This window comes from Hylobates moloch, unplaced genomic scaffold (assembly GCF_009828535.3).
Source record: "Hylobates moloch isolate HMO894 unplaced genomic scaffold, HMol_V3 SCAFFOLD_11, whole genome shotgun sequence".
NCBI lineage: Eukaryota > Metazoa > Chordata > Mammalia > Primates > Hylobatidae > Hylobates > Hylobates moloch.
Window position 1 is genome coordinate 99,567,545 of NW_026652286.1, and position 23,029 is coordinate 99,590,573.

Genomic DNA, 23,029 nt, shown 5'->3' on the forward strand with positions numbered 1-23,029 from the left:
AAGGGCACGTGGAGTAGGGACACAGCTGACCCACAGCCCACTTGTGACACGAAAGAGGGAGAAACATTTCCTGGGCTAGGTTACTGGGATTCTAACATAGAAGTATATACAAAGCAATACTCTATTCCTAGGACTCTATAGAGTGATTTGGAAGATAAAGAATGATGAGACATGGTTTCCATTCTCAGAGAATTTATAAACACAGCAAGCACCAGAAAGAATTATAGAGAGTGCAGAATTCTGGAATACCTTGCCCACACAGATTGTGAGGACACTAGAATTCAGAGGAAAGGAGTATACTAGCTGGGATGGCCTACAAGAATGGGAGAATGGGTGAGTGCTAGATGACATTGGATAGAGTTAACAGCAGACAGGTGTCACAGCCTGAGCTGAAGATTTGCAGCTCACCTTGTCAGCTGATCTCATGAAAGGAGGGGCATTGAGAATGCCTGGGTAGCACACACCACTTTTTCTTCTGTCTGCCGGAGGCAAAAATGCTGAGACTTTCCCTTTCATGTTTGAATGAAAATATCTTAGTGTACAAATTATCACTTTACAATTAATTATGCAGAGTAAGTAATACACATGAGACCTCAATATTATGACAGCTTGGAAATTTACTGTTTTCGAACTTAACATGCAACAAGTCTTGCCAAATGTACATTGAAAAGTAGCACAAGATTAGACAATTAACATTTTAATTTTGTATATTCACAGCACATCTGTGGGTCAGTGTAAACATCACAAACAACTCGGCAGATGATGTCAAGTGGACACCCCCCTAAGACTCTGACCTTAAAAACCAACGCTCTTTAATTAGGCCTTTCCTTCCCCTTCTGCCTTTGGGGAGAAGAGATTTTTATGAAAAAAGACACGATTACACCGTATTGGAGTTCACCAGGCATCTCAAATGCTTTGGGTTTGATAAAAAAACAGCAGATTTCATTGCTGGAAACTTCCCTCCAGAATCTGTAAGCACCATGTGGATATCAAGGGGAATTTCATCAGTGTGTTTCTGATTCCTTTACACTTAAATCATTAAAAGATTTTTGAGGGTTTTTGAAGTCCAATAACTCTCCTGAGCCATTCTTCCCCTGCCCCCAGCATATTTTTCATTTCTTTTCTTTAAAATTAGGAAATTGAATTTCAGCTCTGTATTTTTTTTTTTAAAGCCCGCTGCTTGTAAATAATGGCAGCTAAGGATTAAATCCCCAATTCTAAACATTCATCCTGAGATCCATCAAGCTGATGAACATTTGTGTATCCTCATCGGGCCCAGATCTCAGACAGGAGAGATGTGGCCAACTATGATTTGAGAGACGAATTCAGGCATCATAGGCTTCCCTTGCCTCTCTGTAGAATCCAGTTTTGTCCAAGCGAGACAGTATCGTTGACTCACATGAAGAGGGTGGAACTGTAGTGTTGGAAGCTGAATGAGCACTAAAGTACCACTCATCTAACTCTCCTGCCCTCATCAGGCCAAGGCTCAGCTTTGTATTTTTAAAATCTCTTTGTAAGTTCTCTCCTGGTAGCTGATAACTGTTTTAGTCACATTGTAGTCAACCCATTCTTTGTTATTTCTGACATAAAGTGATCTTACCTTTAGGTAAGAGCATTTCACATTCTCTTATTCTCTTAACAGATCTGAACCTAGTCTTGAAATGGGTCACATAACCATTTGCAAATGTAAAAAAAATTCTTCACAAAGGTTCCAGTCTGGATATAGGCTTCATGACAGCAGGGCCTCATCTGCTCTCTTCGTGCAACTTCCCCCAGACATAGAACAGTCTCCAGCACATAGTAGATGATGCATAATATTTGTTGAATGAATGAGTGAATAAAATTCTAATCATATGTAAAACATATTCAACCTTTCACAATGCTTCCACACCTAGTGATTAATAGCGTTTTAATGATACCCTGAATGAGTAGCAAAGGTAGAGTGATCCTTAGATTATTTATAAAGCAGATGAGCCCAGATATGGAGTAACTTAAGATCTTATGGCTGGTCGGTGGTAAAACTGGAGTAGGTTTCAGATCACCTGATTCTTAGAAGGTGCTGTTTTCATATAGACCAGTGCTTCTGAAGGTTGAGTTAGGCATACATCAGAGTCACCCGAAGGATTTATTAGAACACAAACTGCTGAGCCCCACCCTCAAAGTGTCACTTCTGTAGGCCTAGGGTGGGCAGCCAGAATCTGCATTTTTAACACGTACCCAGGTGATGTCAGTACTGCTGGCCCTGGGACCACACTGTGAGAACCACTCAGAAAGGCCATAGTTTACAAACTGCAAAATGAAGGAATATGAGAGAGAGAGAAAGACACTTCTTAACCTCCTCTGAGACCATGTTTAGAGTATCAAACTCAACTGATCAGTACAGAAAGCCAGGCTGTGTGATTTAACTGCAGAAGCCTTTGCTATCCATTAAGAAATAAACAAACAAAAAACCTACTGATGTAGATGATGGGACAGGAAGTTCCAACCTGGGGATATTCTAACTTAGAATGAATATTAGCCAGAGTCTGAGTATGAATTTAGGTTTCAAAAAGAGATTTTGGAGCTGGATAAAGCATTAGTTACGTGGTCCAACCTTCTCATATACACGCCTGCAGAAAGAAAAGGGTTAGAAGGGTGATGTGCCTAGTCCAGTGTCCCAGACTCTCCTCATGCCTGATTATTCAGCTATAAGGCATAATCAAAAGGAGGCAGGATGTCCCCGAGCTTGGTTCTCCTGCAGCTGTTTCTGCGGGGACAGTTGGTCACCCTATACATGTAAAATTATTTTAACTTGTACACCAATGTTCATTGCAGCAGTATTCATAATAACCAAAAAGTAGAAGTCACCCACGTGTCTAACAGATGAATGCAAACACAAAATATGATATAGTCATACAATGGAATATCATTCAGCCATAAAAAGGAATAACGTTCTGATACACAGTATGATAAGGATTTGCCTTGAAAATATTATGCTAAATCAAATCAACCAGACACAAAAGGACAGATATTGTACGATTCCACTCATATGAAGTATTCAGAATAGGCAAATTCATAAAAATAAAAAATAGATTAGAGGTTATCAGGGCTGAGAAGGAAGGAATTGGGAGCTATTGCTTAATGGGTACAGAATTTCTGTTTAGAGTGATGAAAAAGTTCTGGAAATAAATACTGGTGATGGTTGCACAACAATGTCAATATAGTTAATGCCACTAAACCGCACACTTAAAAGTAGTTAAAATGTCAAATTTCATGTTGTATGTATTTTACCACAATAAAAAAATTAAAAACAAGGAAAAACCTGCAAACAACAAAAATCTTTCCAAACCACTTAGCACCTCCACACCTATCCTGCCCCTTAGAGCACTGCTCAGTTGTAGGCTGTGTTGGGAGCGAGTAATGGTCACCTGGTGCAATCTGGTTTCTAGTATGAGTTGCTTCCACTCATCCTAGAAACCAGATACGTATACCACATACTAGAAACCATATACTAGAAACCACTCACACTAGAAACCAATAGTGAGGTGGTTGCCACTATTTCCATTGGCAACCGATACTTTTCTGCCCCTCCACTCATTGTCTAACCATAGGCATGGACTTCAGAATTGAGGTGGTGTTTCTGGAGAACGGGATGGTACAAACAGTGGCATTTCTGTTCCCTCCTCCACCCCAGTTGCACGCTATGGTAATTGTTGAACTCGATTTCACTTGGTGTGTGATGACACATGTTACAGTGACGGAGCAGAATTTAGATGCTCTGACTCATCTCTCCAAGCTGGGTTTCCATAAGACTCCACACTGATCTCTGGCATGTTTATTGCTGCCTGGGAAACTGGTTTTGTGCATTCTCAGAAATACGAGATTGGCCCATAATGACATGCACGCCTCTCAGAGGGAAGACAGAGACTCACGGTATGGCAGTTGAAGGACACATGACTTGAGGGAGATGGATGTTACTGAGGTAAAAGAAATGTTCCTTGTCTACGCGCTCATCACGATGCTTCCCTCCCATGTACGTGTCCGGTTGGGCCTCAGCAACATCCCCAGATGCTGGGCAGATCCAGTGAATTGCAAGTAAGCAAATAAACACGATTTAATAGTAGAAGAGAAGACTTTGCCACACCACGGTACCTCCCCCTGCATTTATTTTGGCAATTTGGTGCCAAATATTTACAACAGTGCTTTAGACCATCCAGGTAGTTTTAGCATGAGGAGTGAAGTCTTAGTAAACCAAGCTGCTTGTTCTCTGACAGGGTGATAAGCAAGCTTGTGGTAGAGGGCAGTTACTGGATTTGAATTAACTAACCGAATTATTACATTTTTGCATAAACATTCTTCGCCATCATCCACTCATGACATAGGTTAGGTACATTTACACAGAGAACTAAAATGATACATTCTCTGCCTCCTAGGAGTTTATAATCTAAGAAAGGGATTGCAAATACATAGAATGGCTATTCCATTCTTCATCTCTGTGACATGGCAGACATTACTAATCAAGGATGGTGCCCCTTTTCAAAATCCTTTCCTGCATTGGATGCCAGGCAGCCGTGGCTAATCAATTGCAGGGCATGCAAGGCCTTCCTGCTGTCTGCATATTATAAAGAATGGGCAACTAGCTGCCAAGACAGTCCTATGACACCAGATGGGGAATGTATTGTTACATGTATTGTAACAATGTAACAATATTGCACAGACCCAAAGAAATATGATTTTATAACATCATATGTTATAAGATATGTATTGTTACATCATATTATATTATTATATGTATTATATATGATATATATGTATTATTATGTGTATTAATATATTATATATAATATGATGTATTGCTACAGACCCAAGGAAATATGATTTTATAACATCAACTTAGGTTTTCATACCTTCCAAGTGATAAATACATGTGCAATTTGTAGAATTAAGGCATAGTGCTTTTGTGGGTTTCGATAAGCCTGACTTCTTAGTGTGGATGCTCCCATGTTGTGGATGAGATTGAGCGCCGTGGTAGGTGCAGGCGTCACTAATGTCTTTGCCCCTAAGATAGGAGCATGCTGGGCCCCTTGGTTAAACACTGATCACAGACACATACTCTCCTCACTTCCTCCTTTCTGTAGTTCCAGTTGAGTAATTAAAATCACTTCTGTTAAACTAGCGTGGTTGGCTCAATAAGCCAAGGGCAAGTTTACGGATCTGGAGGATGGAAACTACTTTAAACCTTGGTAGTTCTGGCTGTGGTGAGGAATAACAATTAGAATAATTGATAACCAGGTCCTTGATGTCCAGTCACCATCCAAGGCCTGCAACACATCAGAGACAAGGCTGATTCTCTGGCTGGAGTAGGTAACAGAGCTGGGGTTGGGCTCTTCTGGTTGCTTAAGCTGCAGTGTCCAAGGACGTGCTTCGCTTTAGTGACCCCAGTTGTGCAGAAGCTTTTGAACTCACACAGTTGAGGTCTTTGTGGTCTGGGAGAGAAACCCTTTCCCTGATATGTGCATAAGCATAGGGCTAAATAGGTGTGCATGACTTTCAGATTACATGCAAAGAAGTTTTAGAGGTTAAGAATTCCAAAGAGGACAGACAGGATTTGCTGGAGCAGGCCTGGGGTAATACAGAATATTCCAGTAACAATAGTGTAACTGCACTACTACAGTATTAAGAGTAACAATATTGTTACTAAACAATAGTAGGATACTACTAAGCAGTAACAATGCTACTACTATCACTAATTGTGTCATTTATTGAACAATTACTGCATACCTGATATGATGCTAAATATGTTTATAATGATAGCATTTAATTTTATCATTTAACGGTATCATGTAATCTTCATATCAACCCTATGAAGTATTTGTCATTCTTCTTATTGTATAGATGAAAGCTTTCAAAGATGAAGTAATTTTCCCAAAGTCAAACAGACAGGGAGTGGCTTGGTTAAGAATCTGCCCCCAAAACTCATGCTCCTAACTACCATGTCTTACTGCCCTGGCACAATCTGATATGCTCTCCCACAGCTGACTCTATCTATAAATGCCGCTTTTGTTTATATCACCATAAGGTGCATCTGTAGATCCCAAGAGATCTATTGATTAGGCGAAGATAAATGCTCAGCACCATAATCATGCTATCAAATCATTGAACCAATGAACAAAAGGTGGAGTTAAATCTCCCTCAATGTGAAGATCCTCACTGCACTGTGGAATTTAGTCCGTTTGATCTGGATTTGGGATTCCAGTTAAAGAAATCTTCATGTGAAGAGATACTACTGCTGCTCACTTTTTCTTGCCAGGTGGTGTCAGTGCTCTGTTTGCCTAAAGGATAAATTCAGACATTTGATTTTCTGCCCATAGCATCCTATTTTTCCCAATCTTACTTGGCTATTTCTCAGGATATGTTTTAAGACAGATACGTTCTTTGATCTCATTTTAACCTTCCTCTTTGGTCTCTCTACTTTCTCCCTGTCTTACAGACCCCTGTGCAATCACTTTTTTCCCCAACCAGCTCAGACTCCACAGTCCATCACTTCAACCCTGTAGTTACGTCCTCGTCCTAACATCGTACCTTCCTAGAAAACCCTGCACCTAGGTCACTTTACAATCGGCCTTCTCTTTGCCTGATTCCAGGATGCTGAGAGCTGCTAGACAAAATTACCTCAACACTCAGATTGGCCCCCATGATGGTTAATGTTAGGTGTCAACTTGACTGAATTATGTGATACTCAGCTGGTAGAGCATTATTTCTGGGTGTGTCTGTGTGAGTGTTTCAGGAAGAGACTGGCACTTGCATCTCTCTCACCCCCTGTGGGCACAGACCATCAAATCAGCTAAGGGCCTGGATAGAACCACAAGGCAGGGGAAGGGCACATTCTCTGTCCCACTCCCCTGGAGGTGGGGCACCCTTCTTCTCCTGCCCTTGGACGTCAGCATTCTAGGTTCTCCAACCTATAGACTCTGGGGCTCGCACCAGGGGCTCCTCCAGATCTCAGGCCTTCAGAGAGTTACACCATTGGCTTCCCTGGTTCTGATGCCCTTGGGCATGGACTGAGCCACATTGCTGGCTATCCTGGGTCTCCAGCTTGCAGACGGTTTATCGTGGGACTTCTCAGCCTCCATAATTGTGTGAGCCAATTCCCCTGATAAGTCCCCTCATCCTCTCTTGCATCTATCTATCTATCTATCTATCTATCTATCTATCTATCTATCTATCATCTATCTATCTATCCATCTTCCTATCTATCCAGCTATCTATCCATCCATCTTCCTGTCTTCCTATCTATTATCTATATCTATCTTTCTATCTATATCTATCAATCTATCTATATCTATCAATCTATATCTATCTATCCATCTTCCTATCTTCCTATCTATACATCCACCTATCTTCCTGTCTTCCTATCTATTATCTATCATCTATCTATCTTTCCGTCATCCTATATATCTATTATCTGTCTGTCTGTCTGTCTATCTATCTATCTATCTATCTTCCTAATTATCCATCCATCTACCTGTCTTCCTATCATATCTATCTATCTATCTATCTATCTATCTATCTATCTATCTATCTATCTATCTATCTATCTATCTATCTATCTATCTATCTATCTATCTATCTATCTATCTATCTATCTATCTTCCTATCTATCCATCCATCTATCTTCCTGTCTTCCTATCTATTATCTATTATCTCTATCTATCTATCTATCTATCTATCTATCTATCTATCTATCTATCTATCTATCTATCTATCCATCCATCTTCCTGTCTTCCTATCTATCATATCTATCTATCTATCTATCTATCTATCTATCTATCTATCTATCTATCTATCTATCTATCTATCTATCTATCTATCTATCTATCTCTATCATCTATTGGTTCTGTTCCTCCAGTGAGCCCTGGCTAACACAGCCCCGCTTGTCATGTATGATCTCCCACCTCAACTGGCCCCTCCATGCTGCCTCCAGTACCTGTGTGCCTCTGTGGTCATCCATTCTCCATGAAGGCTGAATCAAACCTTCTCCACTTTATAAACTTTACTACTGCATCTCCTCACCCCTACTCTCAGTAGAGGCCCTCTTCCTGCTTCTTAAACAAAACAGAAGCCAACAGATAAGTATTTCCCCTATGTCCATCTCCAGACTCATCATCGTGTGCCTGATCTGTGCCCACCCTTCCACTTTCCCTGCCCTTACATGAGAAGCATGTAACGTTCCCTCCCACACAAGGTGAATCCCTCCATCCTCCATTGGCGCTGCAGACTCCCTTCCCTCCCACTTCTAGGGACCTTGTTCTGTCAAGTTTACCATCTCCCCTTCTTCTCAGTAGGGAAAGTCTCTAAATTATGTGCAAGTCTCTCCCACCCTAAAAACAAACAAAAAGCAGCAGGAGCAGCAGCAGCAACAACAACAACCTCCCTTCACCCCACTTTCCTCTGCAGCAACTGCCCTATTTTCTCTTATTTAATACCAAGTCCCTTGAAAGAGTTCCTTGCATTCCCCAGACTCATTTCTTACCCACTCTTCCCACAACCCGCAGTGTTTTGGTGTCCAGATCTACCCTCTTCCAGATAGTTCTCGCCGAGGTTGCGAAGGGCCTCATGACTTTGAGTCCCTGTGGGCACCAGGCAGTCTTTGCGTCCCTCGAGTCGGCGCCCTTGCACCAAGCATTCGTGCTGTGGCTCCCATGGCAGCACGCTCTCCTGGTTTTCCTCCTCCTTCTCTGGATGTTTCTGCTCAGCTTGCCTTGTGGACCTTCTTCTTTTGCCTACTTCTTCTTTTTTTTTTTTTTTTTTTTTGAGACAGAGTCTCGCACTGTCGCCCAGGCTGGAGTGCAGTGGTATGATCTCAGCTCACTGCAATCTCCGCCTCCAAGGTTCAAGTGATTCTCCTGCCTCAGCCTCCCTAGCAGCTGGATTACAGGTACCTGCCACCACGCCCAGCTAATTTTTTGTATTTAGTAGAGATGGGGTTGCCACCGCACCTGGACTGCCTACTTCTTAGGTGATGGTGTATCTTGAGAGTTCTGCCCAGATCCTTTCCATAACCGTAGAACAGGTTTCTCTACTGAGCTCCAGCCCTATGTACCTGAATATTTACTGGACATCTCTACTTAGAGGCTTCATAAGTAATTCCAGCTCAAATGTGTCCAAAGTGGAATTCATTGTCTTTCCCCCCAAACCTTCTTCTCTTCACATGATCCTGAGATGGCTCACCCACTTGTTCAAGCCAGAGGCTAGAGCATCATCCAAGGCTTCCCCATTTCCCTTAGCCCCTGTGACCAGCCACTAACTTTTAACAATCTTACTTCTAAATATTGTTCATCTCTCTATTCCGAGTACTTGTCATAGGGCCTTGTAGACACTTGATAACCAGTGGTCTTACGGCTGGTAGCCCAGGTAGCTCTTGATCCTGTCCCCTGGGTTCCTTCCCCATTTCCCTGGCTCAGGCCACCATCACCTCTGACCTGAATGCATCCATGCAACTGGTTTTCCCGCCTTCAGTTTTCCCTTCTAGCTCACTCACTCTCCACACCTCAGAGTAATCTTTCAAAGCACAAATGTGGTCTGTCTCATTCTCTTGCTTACACCCTTCAGAAAGCTGTCTCCCAGCACCTAGCATAACACCATGTCCTTATTAAGTACTCAAAAAATATGTGTTCAATGAAAAAATAATTGGGATCTAAAATAAAGAGGATTTCTAGGCACACGGGAAGTCTAACACCCATTAATCCTGTGCCATTATTGTACTTGCCCATTTGCAACAAGGAACATCTTTGGCTTCGCACACTCGACCCACAGACTTCACTTCAGCTGCTGCTGACTCCCTCCCAGAAGGCCCCAGAGTAGCCTTGATTTAAAGACAGGGCTGTTGGGGAATTTGGAAGAAGTGTTAAAGAAAAAGGAGCAGCTTTGCTCTATTAAAACCCCTGCCTTTCCAAGCAAATATGGCTGCTCCTAAGCTCACCCTGGCTTCTGCCATTGCTCTTCTAAGGCGATTAACTGGATGCCTGCTGTGTGCTCATCCCTGCCCCATTAACACCCTCACCTCAACCCTCCTGGTTAGCCTCTCTGATGTTGAGAATGAAAGTTGTTATTAGCATGATTCACTCCCCAACAGCATGAATATTTGGTGTGACTGTGGCTCTGTGTGTGTGTGTACACGCTTGTGTCTGTGTGTGTTGCAGTGGAGGAGGTTGGGGAAAAAAAAAAACAGTCCTAGGAGTTATGCCCTTAGGGCAAAGGAAAAAGCGGTGCTCACACCCTTGTCCTAGAGAGAGATGCACACTTTTGCACAGCTTCCGCCTCACCATAAAAAGGTGGAGGGTGGGAAGTGTTGGTCACAGGATTGTGCAAAGCCCTGCAAGGGTTTGGCTGGTGCACCTGCTCTCCTGTGTCTCCACCTGCCACACACCATTGCAATCCACTGGTAACAGAAATCTTCCCTTCCCTTCCCCAGGCTGTTGGTGCCGTGGGATCTAACATGCATGTGTCCTGACGGATGAGAGGGCAGGCACACGCATGAGGCAGCCTGGTGGCAGAAGGCCCTGCTCTTCTCCAGGATGCATGTGGTGGCGGGGGGAGCCTGGCAATGCAGAAGCGATGGGACAGTGATCAGGAAAGCTTCATGGCTGTCCTATGATGACATAGGCCTGGAGACACAGAGGCTGCCTGAGGCCGGCTTGGGGGATTTACGAACTACATGGAAGAGGCTGTCAGGTTCGAGCTGAGCTCAGTATGAAGGCTGAGCAGAAGAGCAGATGTCAGGGACTGGGAGTTTGGCCAGCCCTGCCCTCTCCTCCTTGGCAGTATGTCTTCCTGTTGTCAATGGCCACCAGCCGTCCGGCTTCATTCTCCACTGGGTCTATGACTGCCAGCATCCCGGAGCCACTTCCAGGGACTGGGTTAAGGTGAGAATGTTGTGGTCGCCTCTGCTGCCCACTCCCACCCTCCCTGCTCCTGCACTTCTCTCTGGCCACAGGTGCCAGGCAGCATGGCTGCACTGCAACAGCCTCCCTACCAGCCCAGGTACCTGCCTTCTCCATCCTCTCCTGCCATCGCATGTCCCCAGGCACTCCTTCCTCCTCTTTCTGTGACAGTCAGAGAATGGGGCTTTCTGCCAGGTTGACATCAACAGCAAACAGACACCCCCGGATCTGAGACATCCGTGTCCAGAAACATACCCCATCCTATGTACTGCAGTGACTCAGTCATGGGCAGGGACACCTGGCTGTCTTCCCATGATGTTCTTATATGACTCTAACCACCACGCCCCTCTGCCTCGAACCCCTCACCCACACAATCACTTTGGGCCTCAGCCCATCGCTCCAGGAGTGGAGGAGATGATTGGTAAGCAGAACGTTGGAGGTGCACACTCCCTGGCAACAATGGACAGGTGGGTGGCAGACAAAAACTTGGGGCCTAGCACACCTGGGTTTGAACTCTGGATAGACCATCTACTTGGTGTGTGACCTCTGTGCAGCAATTCAGTTCCTTCTTCTGTAAGATGGGAAAAGAGGATCTAGCCAGTGGGTTGTGAGAACGAAAGTTAACATTAAGCATTCCTAACACAGTACCCCACATTGCCACTGACTGTAGTTATGCTCATTTGAATATTTCCCTGTCATGTGGTAATGAGCAGCTCTCTTTGGAGCCATGCACCTTCCTCCCTGGGCTCTGCCAAGGTAGGTCATGGCTCTGAGAGACTGCAGGAAGGCTTCTCAGAGGAGCTGGTACTATGAGGGGTGACTCGGCTGGGCTCCTGTCTCTACATGCGTCCCTTGCCTTTGCAGAAGCCTCTCACCGGCACCCTTCCTGCCCCGGTGACTTGCTGCCAGAGCTCCGCCTGGAAGTGTGACAGAAGCCACCTGGCATGAGCCTGAAAGGAACTGCAAATCTCCTATGAGCATTTTCCCTCTGCTCTGTGGTTGGGATGCAGTGCACGGCCAAGCAGCATGGAAACCTCTGATGTTGGGTGGCTTCTGAATACTAAAGAGGGCACAGAAAAATGAAAGCAAAGGAGAAAGATGTCTTGGTCAGAAGTTTTTCTAATCGCTATGGATTTTCCCCCCATTTTAGTGGATTTGAGAGACGGTATAGGAAAAGGAAGAGAAAAAAATCAAAAACAGATTATTACCCCAAGCTGCTCTTCCTTTTTATCCTGAGCCATGACAGCAGCTCTCTGCCTGCCCTATCTGCATGCTAATGGCTAAGGCATGATGCAGGCAAAATATTGACAATCGAGCTGAGATTATAGGTTACTTGGATCTTGAAAGGTAGAATCAATTAAAATAAAGCTTTCCACTCACAGGCCAAATTAGCTTCTGGAATAAAAGAATCTGCCTTTCTTTTCATTGTCGAGAAGGTACTAAGGACAGCTGAGATGGGGTTACCCAAATGACTGAAATGAAAAGCTCCCAACTGCAGCATATGGCACCTGGGGAGTAAGCACACACACACACACGCACACACATGCACACACATACATGCACACAAAACACTATGCACTTGGTACACAGTGGTTACTCAATGAATATTTGTTGAGTTTATGATTTTGTGTGTGTACACACTCATACTTATGTGTCTTACCCAGTTATATGTACAGCCTTCTAAAATTATTTCAACTTTGCAATGTTAGCTCTGCCAGGCTTCTATGAGTTTCTACCAGGCTTACATTTTTCTTTCTCTCTTTATTATAATAAGAATACTTTATTTTAATAAATACAAAAAGAAAAGATCTCCTTTGACCACTCTGTCTTTGGTCTACTTTTACAGAAAATGTGGACATTACAGAAAACTTTATAGAAATGTGGCTTTTTACTAAGCCACCTAACAATAGAGTAGAAAAGTAACCAAGATTTCCAGTGCTTCTCCCCTCCTCCCTCTGTCCTCCACCTCCTGAACCTTCAGCAGCATTCACAGAAGAACCAAGCATAGGAATGTGCTTTGATAACCACCCGGGGCTTTACCACATTCTCAAAATCTCAAGAGTAGCTCTTCTTAGAAGGTGTGGCCTTGGCATGTGGAGAGACAGCACCATCCAGACAAGGCTGTCCAGGCAGGAGGTCCTGCACATCCACCTTGCAATTCACTTAGGCTTTGCCACTTTGGGGATCTACAGTTTTAAATAGCTTATGATGAAAGCTCATCACTTTTTCATTTATAAGTGGAGAATTTCAACAAGGAAACAAATAAAAAACCAATATTTGTTGAGTGCTCCTGTGCTTCTCCATGCTGGATGAAGGCTCCAAGACGATGCCTCACAAGGAGTTCAGAATCTAATGTGCTCAAATCACACAAGTCATTGCCATAAGTGCTGCAGTCAATGTATTTTTAAAAAGAGCCCAGAGAAGAGAGAGTCACTCTGCACAGGAGCTTCACTGGCCTTGAGGATGTGCAGGAGTTTGCTAGGTAGAGAAGAGATGGAATAGATCCCACCAGTGGGAAGATCAGGAACAAAGCTCAGATATCTGGATGTGCACCCAGTGTTTAGGGAATGGTGGATGTGGGGCTAGAGCAGAGGTGGGGAAGCGTGGTCAGAAATGAGGTGGAAAAGTTGACTGGGGACAGATGTCCTTGGGCCTTGAAATCCTTCCTACTTTATCCTTTAGGCAATGGGCAGCGATTCCCGGACATAGGTCCAGAGGCTGGGATTGCCCTGATCAGGGCTGGTTTTGGAAAGACAGCTCTGAAATTAGTGTAGGGAATGAACTTGAGAAAAGAGGCCCTGTAGTCGGACACTGTCATGAGCTGGGGGCTGAAGCCTGGGACCCCGACGTGGTGGCGAAAGTCAGGGAAAAGGCAGGACTGGGGCTATTTTAGAAGTATTAGCCATGCTTGGGGGAGAGCAAGGTCTCAGTTAATGCAAAAAAAACCCTCCCCTGCATGACTGGGTGGAAGAGGGTATGTTTTAATGGCCATAAGGAATAGAGTAGAAGTAGAGTTTTATTTTTTTTCTTTTTAATGTTAGTTTGTTTTGTTCATTGGTTTGAAGGCAGAAGAGGTCATGAAGGAGAGGGAAGAATTAAGTTTGTGGCGCTTATGAGCTATGTGGATATTGGTATCTAGTTTATTTCTCTGAGCTTAGGTAAAAGGTTAAGGGCAAACTATGGGCTTGGGAGCCATGAGCAAACCCATGATTGGTCAAACCATGAGAATGAATGGATGAAGTAAGTCAACATGGACAGAAAGAGTAAAAGAAAGAAGAGAGAAAAATCAGAGATAGAAAGACAGAGGTCAAGTTCAGATGTACATACCCCTTAGGGGCTTTTCAAGGACGTGGGCAGGGAGCTGGGTTTACAGAGTGGAGGGGACACATTCGCCAACTGTGACTGAGCATGGTCAGAGGGAGGAGAAAAGGCACAAGCAAGAAAATCATCTTGCAGGCTAATGGAGAATAGAATTTTAAGGGGGACAGAAAGGTCAAAGTCTCCAGGAAGTCAAGTGACAAGATGTGGTCACAGCGTAGGGATGAGTCCCAGAGCCTCCTCCCAGGTCCAAAATGTAGCTAATGATCCGAATGAAATCTAGTCAGGGAGTCAAGGCAGGGAAGGTACAGGCTTGTGGGTGCTGAGGGTGTGGACAGGAAGAGAGGCGGAGACTCAGAGTGAAGGGGAGAGGCCTTTTGTGTAGAGAAAGGAGGTCAGCTCCACACATGCTGCCATCTGGAAAGCAGAATTTTCTGACTTGCCTAAAAAGATCAAAACAAAACCTAAGAAGCAGAAAACAAATCAAAATTAGACACCCAAAAACAAAAGCCAAATAAGACCACGTAAAAGCAAACAGAGCCTCCTCAAGCCAGAGAGGCCCCTGACCCAGTTTTGCAGCAGCAAGACCCAGAGCTCCATCCAGGAAGCAGGCTGTGGCAGTGAGTCGCCCAGGCCTAGAAACCAAAAATCCAGCCTGCCTGGGGTCCCCTTAGGTATGAAAGTTCCTGGAGAATCTATTCATGGCTTCCGATTTCCATTCATCAGGCTGCACATTTGCCTAAGAGCGATTCCACGCTAAACATAACTCAGCCCAGAAAAATGCTCCTCCGCCCTTTCTTTCCACTGCTGAATTTCAGCTTGGCTTAAGTAACACCATGTGACATAACACAAAGAGGTGAAACGAGAGCTCATAATTGCATCAGAGGGCTGTGGGGGAGCCACCCCACCCCCACCTCACCGATTCCTAAGTACATTTGAGGGAGGAGGAAGGAGGGGTGTGTAATTTGTTCATTTCTTATATTTTATGGAACACTTCACTTTGCTTTCAGCATAATTATTGTTGTACTTTTTGCTGATTCCCATTTGTGTGCTTAAAAAAAAAAACTCTTCACTCCTCCCTGCACACTTTTCTTAATGCATTAAAATTAATAACTCGTAACAGTGACCTAATTTGCTTTGAGTACTGTAACTCAGGGTTGTTGTATGTGTGTGTATTTTTTTTTTCTTTCCAGATCTGCTAAACCCTTGACATGTTACTGTGGTAACAGGAGCAACTTGGTAAGTTCATGAATGAACTTCATTGTGTTCTCTCAAGAAAGCCCTCTCTCCCACCACTCTTTGCAACGTTTGGAGCTCACCCTTGCCAGCTGTGCCTATATTCAAGGCATTGGAATTGGGCTGCTCCAGGCTGTCTCCAAATCCTTGCTCAATCCCCTTCATCTCACTGTCCTACTGCAGAGGTAGCTGCCAGTCTGCCCTTACCTTTCCTAAATGCTCCACGGCTCTGCGTCAGGAGGGTTCTCCTTCTCTAAGAAACGATACTTTCTTGATTTAAATCTTCTGCCCTTCCCTGCCATGTCTGTCTGGGCCCTCAGCTAAGGAAGCCTGCTGAGGATAGGAAGTAGGTCACTGGATTGCTTCATCCCCTGGCTACCACCTCAGTCCAAGCCACCAGCTTCTTCCCCAATTGTCTCCCCGCATTCTGCCTGCTCCCCCAACTCCGTCCATATCCAGTGCAGTTAGAGCGGTCTTACTAAACCAGGTATCTGGTTGTGTTACTGTCCTGCTCAGTGATCCCCGGACTGTGTCCCTACCCCTGCACACAGCTGACCAGGCTCTTCAGAGTCTGCAGACACGGAGCTGTACTTGCCCCAAGGCCCACTGCCTCCTCTGTACACGCTCCTCCTAGCTATCCTGAATGACCTGGAGTTGCCAGGCTATGCCACAGTCATTTTTCTGCAGTCTTTCACATTCGGTTCCCTCTGCTAGAATTCTCCCATCCGTCTCCCACTCACACAGGACGAGCGTAGACAGCACCTTCTCTCAGAAAGCTTTGGGCAGTTGGATACCCTACCTGTGAGTTCCCACAGGCCTCTGTGCTCATCTCAGCTTGGAACTTATGTGTGCTACCTGTGTTTGTCTCCTGGTCTTGCTGGCTTCCCCAGTAAGCTCTTCGAGGGAAAGGCCTGTTTCTTGGACACTGTTGTTATCTCCAGAACCTATGGCAGTGTCTGGCACATGGGATGTACTGAAATCAAGGTTGAATGAATGAATGAATGGATAGACTGGAATCTACTACCTGCCTTTCCTCCCTCCCTCCCTACATTCCTTCTTTCCTTCCTTCCTCCCTACACCACCCTCCTTTCCTGTCAATCATTCCACAAGCATTCACTGCTGGTTATATGAAAGGGAAGGAGGATATAAAGATGGACTTTGTTATCTTCCAGGAACCCATAGCGTTATGGCATCCAGACTTTGAGACAATCTTAAATACGTTCTTCTGAAGGCTCCCTAAGTAAGCCCTCTTGGCTAGCCATCTTAGAGAATGAAGCTGTTTTATGTCCAAATCTACTTTCTAGTAGCAAGTACAAGAAAGAGGATTCCAAGTCCTAGTTGTCTAAATAATTTAAATATGGAATAGCGGCAGATACCCGTATTCATTCTTCCTTACAGCATTCTGGGGAAGATTATCACCAGTTTACAGACAGTAGCAATGAGGCCAGAAAGGTGGATTCAATCCCTTTATGGCAAAGAGAAAAGATGGTGACAAATGACGCTAGTAACTGAGGCCTGCCAGCACCCAGGGAGCCCCAGGACACGTGTTGCCTTCTCACCCCAACAGGAGTAGATGGATGAGGCATACTCGTACCAAGGAGGGCACAAGGATTTTATTTCTGCAGCTACCTGGAGAAGAAAATTCATCGTCACCCTCAGCAGACAGCAAGAAAAGAAGAGAAAGAATAAGAATGTATCAAGGAGGCTTGGTATTGATTTTGAAATCCTGGCTGACAAGAAAATGATTTGAGTCCATTTCCATTTTGTGGCTGAAGCCTGGTGCATTCTTTGCCTCTGCCTGACCTCCCAGAGCAGAGTTCATCAAGAATCCCCTCTGATGACACTCCTATCCTGATTCTCAAACAGCCTCTCTCCTGTTTGTCTCCGACAAGCAAGAACATGCACGTGAAAGGAGCAGTGTGGCTTCCTGGGTCTCCTCTGAAAGAGGGGGGCCCTATTTCAAGGCTAATTTCAAATAGTACTTTTTAAAAGTCTGCTTAGCCTCACACAGGTATGAGCATCAACATTAGTATCTTTACGGAGGTTTTCGGCCCACACAGAAAGGGCAAAGCTCAATGCATTCAACCCAACAAGCAGCATGTTCCTGTCTTGGACACCGAAAGAGGGGGGCCCTATTTCAAGACTGATTTCAAATAGCATATTTTAAAATTCTACTTAATCTCACACAGATATGACCATCAACATTAGTATCCTTATGAAGGTTTTCAGCCCACACAGAAAGGGCAAAGCTCAATACATTGAACCCAATAAGCAGCAGGTCCCTTCTTTGGACGGTCCCTGCTACAGCCATCCCCAGCAGGCTCTTCCTGCCAGGAACTGTGCTTCTGCTGTGGGTCCCAGCTCTTCGCATGGCCAGAATCCTAAGTAAGGGCAAAAGGCCTATGTATTTAATTTACTTGTAAGTGAACAGCTTCTATGTGTTAGAAAAAAATAAACTCAACCTACAAAATTGTAATTGCTTGAGATTTCACCTCCTGGCCACGTTTCTCTTCCTATGGAGTTATTAAAACCCACACAATATGGTCTAATAATTTATTAATAGTCAACATAAATAGATAACAGCTCACATTGCCATAATAGCCAATGCATGTTAAATAATGAGGGATTATTTAAAAGACACTTTGCTGGAGAGAAGGAGGCATGGTAGTTAGAATCTGCAATTACTACTGCAGTTGCAGATAAGTTCATGTACACAAGGCCTTCTTGGCTGTTCAGCTGGCTACCTTGTGCTCCTGTTACTCCATCTGCATTTGGAAGGGGTGGGGTATCAGCTAGTCCCTGCTTAACAGAAAAAGACATCCAAATTAATTGGAAGGGAACAAACCATTTCTTCATAGGACAAAGGAAAAATGCTGTGTAGTTCAATTTCTCTGAAAGGAGCTCAACAATACTCCACCTCTTGTCCCACTATCAAAGTCCCTACCATCAAACCTGGGCATGTCTTTCTCATGGCAGTTTCTTTATCCTTACTCCTTGGAAAATAAGTGAGTGAGCCTGAGCTCCTTGCAGCCTAATGAGGGACTCCCTGGTCCCTTCTATCATTCTAGCCCCAATTTGTAAGCCCTTCTTCCTTCAAGTCATCATGTTATCTGCCTTTGGGGAACATCCTTTATACTCTTTGCATGTTTTAAATAATTTCAAATTCAATATCGGATGCTTGGCAACCAGATTGGAAGGAAAGCAGAAGGAATACTGTCTTTATTTGTAGACGATTCCGTATGTAAAAAAATCCCAAGGAATCTACAAAAAAATTACTAGAACTAATAAATGGGGTCAGCAAGGTCACAAGATCAATACACAAAAATTAATTTGGTTTCTACACACAATCATCCAAAAATGGAAATAAGAAATCAATTCCATTTACAATAGCATAAATAGCATTAAAATAATCAAATTCTAGAAAGGAGTTTAACAAAAGAAGTGAAATACTTGTACAATTCCCACCAAAAAGGAAAAAAAAAAAAAAAACACCGAGAAATTAAAGAAGTTCTAAATAAATGGAGAGACATTCCATTTCAATGGTTAAAAATTGTTAAGATGACAATTCTCCCCAAATCATCTTTAGGTTAAACACAATTTCTATTAAAATCTCAACAGGATTTTTTTCTCCCCTAGAATTGACAATCAAGTTCTAAGATTTACATGGAAATGCAAAGGATCTGGAAAAGACAAAAAAAAATTGCAAAAGAACAAAGTGGGAGCATTTAAATTTCCTGGTTTTAAAACATACTATAAAGTTACAGTAATCCACACAGTGTGGTGCTGACAAAACTATAGACATGTGGACATATAGATCAATGAAGCAGAACTGAGAGCCCAGAATTAAGCTCTTATATTTATGGATTTTTTTAAAGAAGGTACAAAGATAATTCAATGGAAGAATAGTCTTTTCAACAAATGGTTCTGAAACAACTAGACATTCACAGGCAAAAACATGAATTTAGACCCTGGCCTCATACCACAAGCACAAATTAACCCCAAATTGATATTGACATAAATGTAGAAGTTAAAACTATGAAACTTTTAAAAGAAAATATAGTAGAAAACCATTGTGACTTTGGGTTTTTCTGTGCACACCAAAAGCACAATCCGTAGAATAACATGAAGAATGTGAACTTCATCAAAATTAAAAATTTCTGGCCGGGCGCGGTGGCTCACGCTTGTAATCCCAGCACTTTGGGAGGCCGAGGCGGGCGGATCACGAGGTCGGGAGATCGAGACCACGGTGAAACCCCGTCTCTACTAAAAATACAAAAAATTAGCCGGGCGTGGTGGCGGGCGCCTGTAGTCCCAGCTACTCGGAGAGGCTGAGGCAGGAGAATGGCATGAACCCGGGAGGAGGAGCTTGCAGTGAGCCGAGATTGCGCCACTGCACTCCAGCCTGGGCGATAGAGCGAGACTCCGTCTCAAAAAAAAAAAAAAAAAAAATTAAAAATTTCTGCATTTGAAAAGACAATATTAAGAAAATGAAAAGAGGAGCCACACACTGAGAGAAAATTCCATAAATCATATACTTGATAAATAACTTGTATGTAGAACATATAAAATATAATAATAAGAAAGTAAATAATGCCATTAAAAATGGATAAAAGTCAAGAGTATTAAAAGACAGGTCAGAATGGAAGAAAACATTTGCAAAAGTCATATCTGACAAAGGACTGATATCCAAAATATACAAAGAACTCTCAAAACTCAGCAATAAGAAAATGGCAACTTGATTTTAAAAATGAGCAAAAGAGGGCTGGGCGCGGAGACTCATGCCTGTAATCCCAGCACTTTGGGAGGCCAAGGCGGATGGATCACGAGGTCAGGAGATTGGCCATCCTGGCTAACACGGTGAAACCTTGTCTCTACTAAAAATACAAAAAGTAGCTGGGCGTGGTGGCGGGTGCCTATAGTCCCATCTACTCTGGAGAAATGGCGTGAACACAGGAGTCGGAGCTTGCAGTGAGCCTGGGTGACTCCACTGCACTCCAGCTTCCAGCTTGGGCCATAGAGCGAGACTCCGTCTTAAAAAAAAAAAAAAGAGCAAAAGACACCACCAAAGAGATACAAGCATGTCAAATATGCATATGAAAAAATGCTCAACATTATATGTCATGAGATAATTTCAAATTAAAACAACAATAAGATACTACTATGCACTTATTATAATGACCAAAATCCAGAACACAGGACAGAGCAAATGCTAGCAAGGATGTAGAGCAACAGGCCCTCTCATTCGCTGCTGCTGGGAAGGCAAAATGGCACAGCCACTTGGAAGACAGTGTGGCAGTTTAAAAAAAAAAAAAAAAAAGAAACATACTGTTACCATATGTTGTAGCAGTTATGCTCCTTGGTATTTATCCAAATGAGTTAAAAATGTAGGTCCACACAAAACCTGCACACAGATGTTTATAGTATTTTCATTCACAATTGCCAACACTCGGAAGCAACCAAGATGACCTTCAGTAGGTGAATGGAAAAATAAACTGTGGTACATCCAGACAACTGGAATATTATTCGGTGCTAAAAAGAACTGAGCTGTTAAGCCATAAAAGACATAGAGGAAACCAGAGTGCTTATTACTAAGTGAAAGAAGCCAATCTGAAAAGGCTACACACTATAGAATTCCAACTAGATGACATTCTGGAATAGACAACATTATAGAAATAATACAAAGATTAGTGGTTGCCAGGGGTTGTGGGGAGGAAGAAATGAATAGTAGGGCACAGGGGGTTTTTAGGGCAGTGAATCTATTCTATTTGATACTATGTGGTAGATGCACATCGTTATAAGTGTGTTCAAACCCATAAAATGTACTGCACTAAGAGTGAATCTTAGTGTTAATTATAAACTTCTGGTGGTAATGATATGTCAGTGGAGGTCCATCAATTGTAACAAATGGGCCACTCTGGCTGGTGTGAGATATCGATACTGGGGGAGGCTGTGCCATTGTCAGGAGCAGGGTCACATATGGGACCTCTGTACTTTCTGTTCAATCTCTTGTGAGGCTAAAGCTGCTCTAAAAATTAAATCTACTTTTCCAAAAATGGGCAAAAAATCTTCAAAAGACATTCACCAAAGAAGATAGCACATAAAAAACTGCTTAACATCATTAATCATTGGGGAAATACAAATTAAAACCACAATGAGATACCACTTCATAACCACTAGAATGGCTATAATAAAAAAGACAGAAATAACAGATGTTGGTAAGGATGTAAATAAACTTGAACCCTCAATACATTGCTGGTAGAAATGTTAAATGTTACAGCCACTTTGGAAAATAGTTTAGTAGTTTCTGAAAAAACATGAATTTACCATATGATCCAGCAATTCCACTCCTAGATATCTGCCCAAGAGGAATGAAAACATATGTCCACACAAAGACAGGTACACAAATGTTCACGGCAGCATTATTCATAATAACAACAAAGTGGAAAAAATCTAAATGTCCATCAACTGGTAAAAGGATACACAAAATGTGGTATATCCATACAATAAAATACTATTCATCAAAATAAAATAGCAAATGCATATTGAATGCATATTGATGCATGCTACAACACGGATGTACCTCAAAAACATACTAAGTGAAAGTAACCAGATACAAAAGACCACAAATTGTAAAATTCCATTGATACAAAATGTCCAGAAAAGACAAATCTCTAGCAATAGAGTATAGAATTGTAGTTGCCCACAGCAGTGGGTGGGAATGCAGATGGTCTGCAAATGGGCATGAGGGATCACTTGGGAGAGATGGAATTGTTCTAAAACTAGATTGTAGTGATGTCCGAACAACTGTGTAAATTTACTAAAATTCATTCAATTGCAAAGTTAAAACAGTAAATGTGATGGTATGTAAATTATACCTCAATAAAGCTGTTAAGGAATAGCAGATGCTTATTAAGGATGTCAGGAGGGTACACGAATGGGGAGGGTACACGAATGGGGAGGGCACACACTAAGAACACTACCTATGATTAATTTAACATAACCCCATTACTGGTGAATGTGTCTTTCAGGAATACCTCCTGCTGTTGCTGTATTTATCTAGGACATAGCCTCACACTTACATCAAGCAGAGACAATTGAAGCCACCAAGTTCAATCCAAGCATCATCTCACTGGCAGAATGAAACAGGATAACCTCCAGCTTGGCCAGAAAGAGGATAGGACCCGTCAACTAGTACTGAAACAACCACTGCCTTCCAAATGCCTCCCATTTATCTCAGTGTGGGTTAAAAGGCCTAAGCAATATGGTTATCACTTGCCAGTTGACTGGTCTCTCCTTTGTACAAGGGCTTGGATAAGGATAATAACTTACTTTTGTAAGGCACTTACAAAGAGCCTTAACATACACTAGCTCATCTATTCCCATAGCAGCTCTATCAGCAGATGTGGCGGGCACTCTTGGTTGACAGGCCCCGTCATTATCGCAGCTCCAGTCAAGGACACGTGAGCATACATTTCCTGGAGGAGCTTTGGAGAAAGCTTTTGCCTTACTGATACAATGAGACAGATATTCTGTCCCTTCCTCTTTTCCCTCCT

At 43.1% G+C, this 23,029-nt stretch overlaps 1 protein-coding gene and 1 long non-coding RNA gene across 8 annotated transcripts in view; one reads left to right on the forward strand and one right to left on the reverse strand.

Annotated features, from left to right (window-relative positions):
* On the forward strand, nucleotides 1-22,752 carry LOC131384554 (uncharacterized). The gene is made up of 3 exons (XR_009215524.1): nucleotides 1-333; nucleotides 15,434-15,479; nucleotides 22,505-22,752. It is a non-coding gene; the product is annotated as an uncharacterized LOC131384554 (long non-coding RNA).
* The window catches only part of KIRREL3 (kirre like nephrin family adhesion molecule 3), a 581,063-nt gene that overhangs the window by 491,623 nt on the left and 66,411 nt on the right, over nucleotides 1-23,029 (reverse strand). The window lies entirely within an intron of this gene.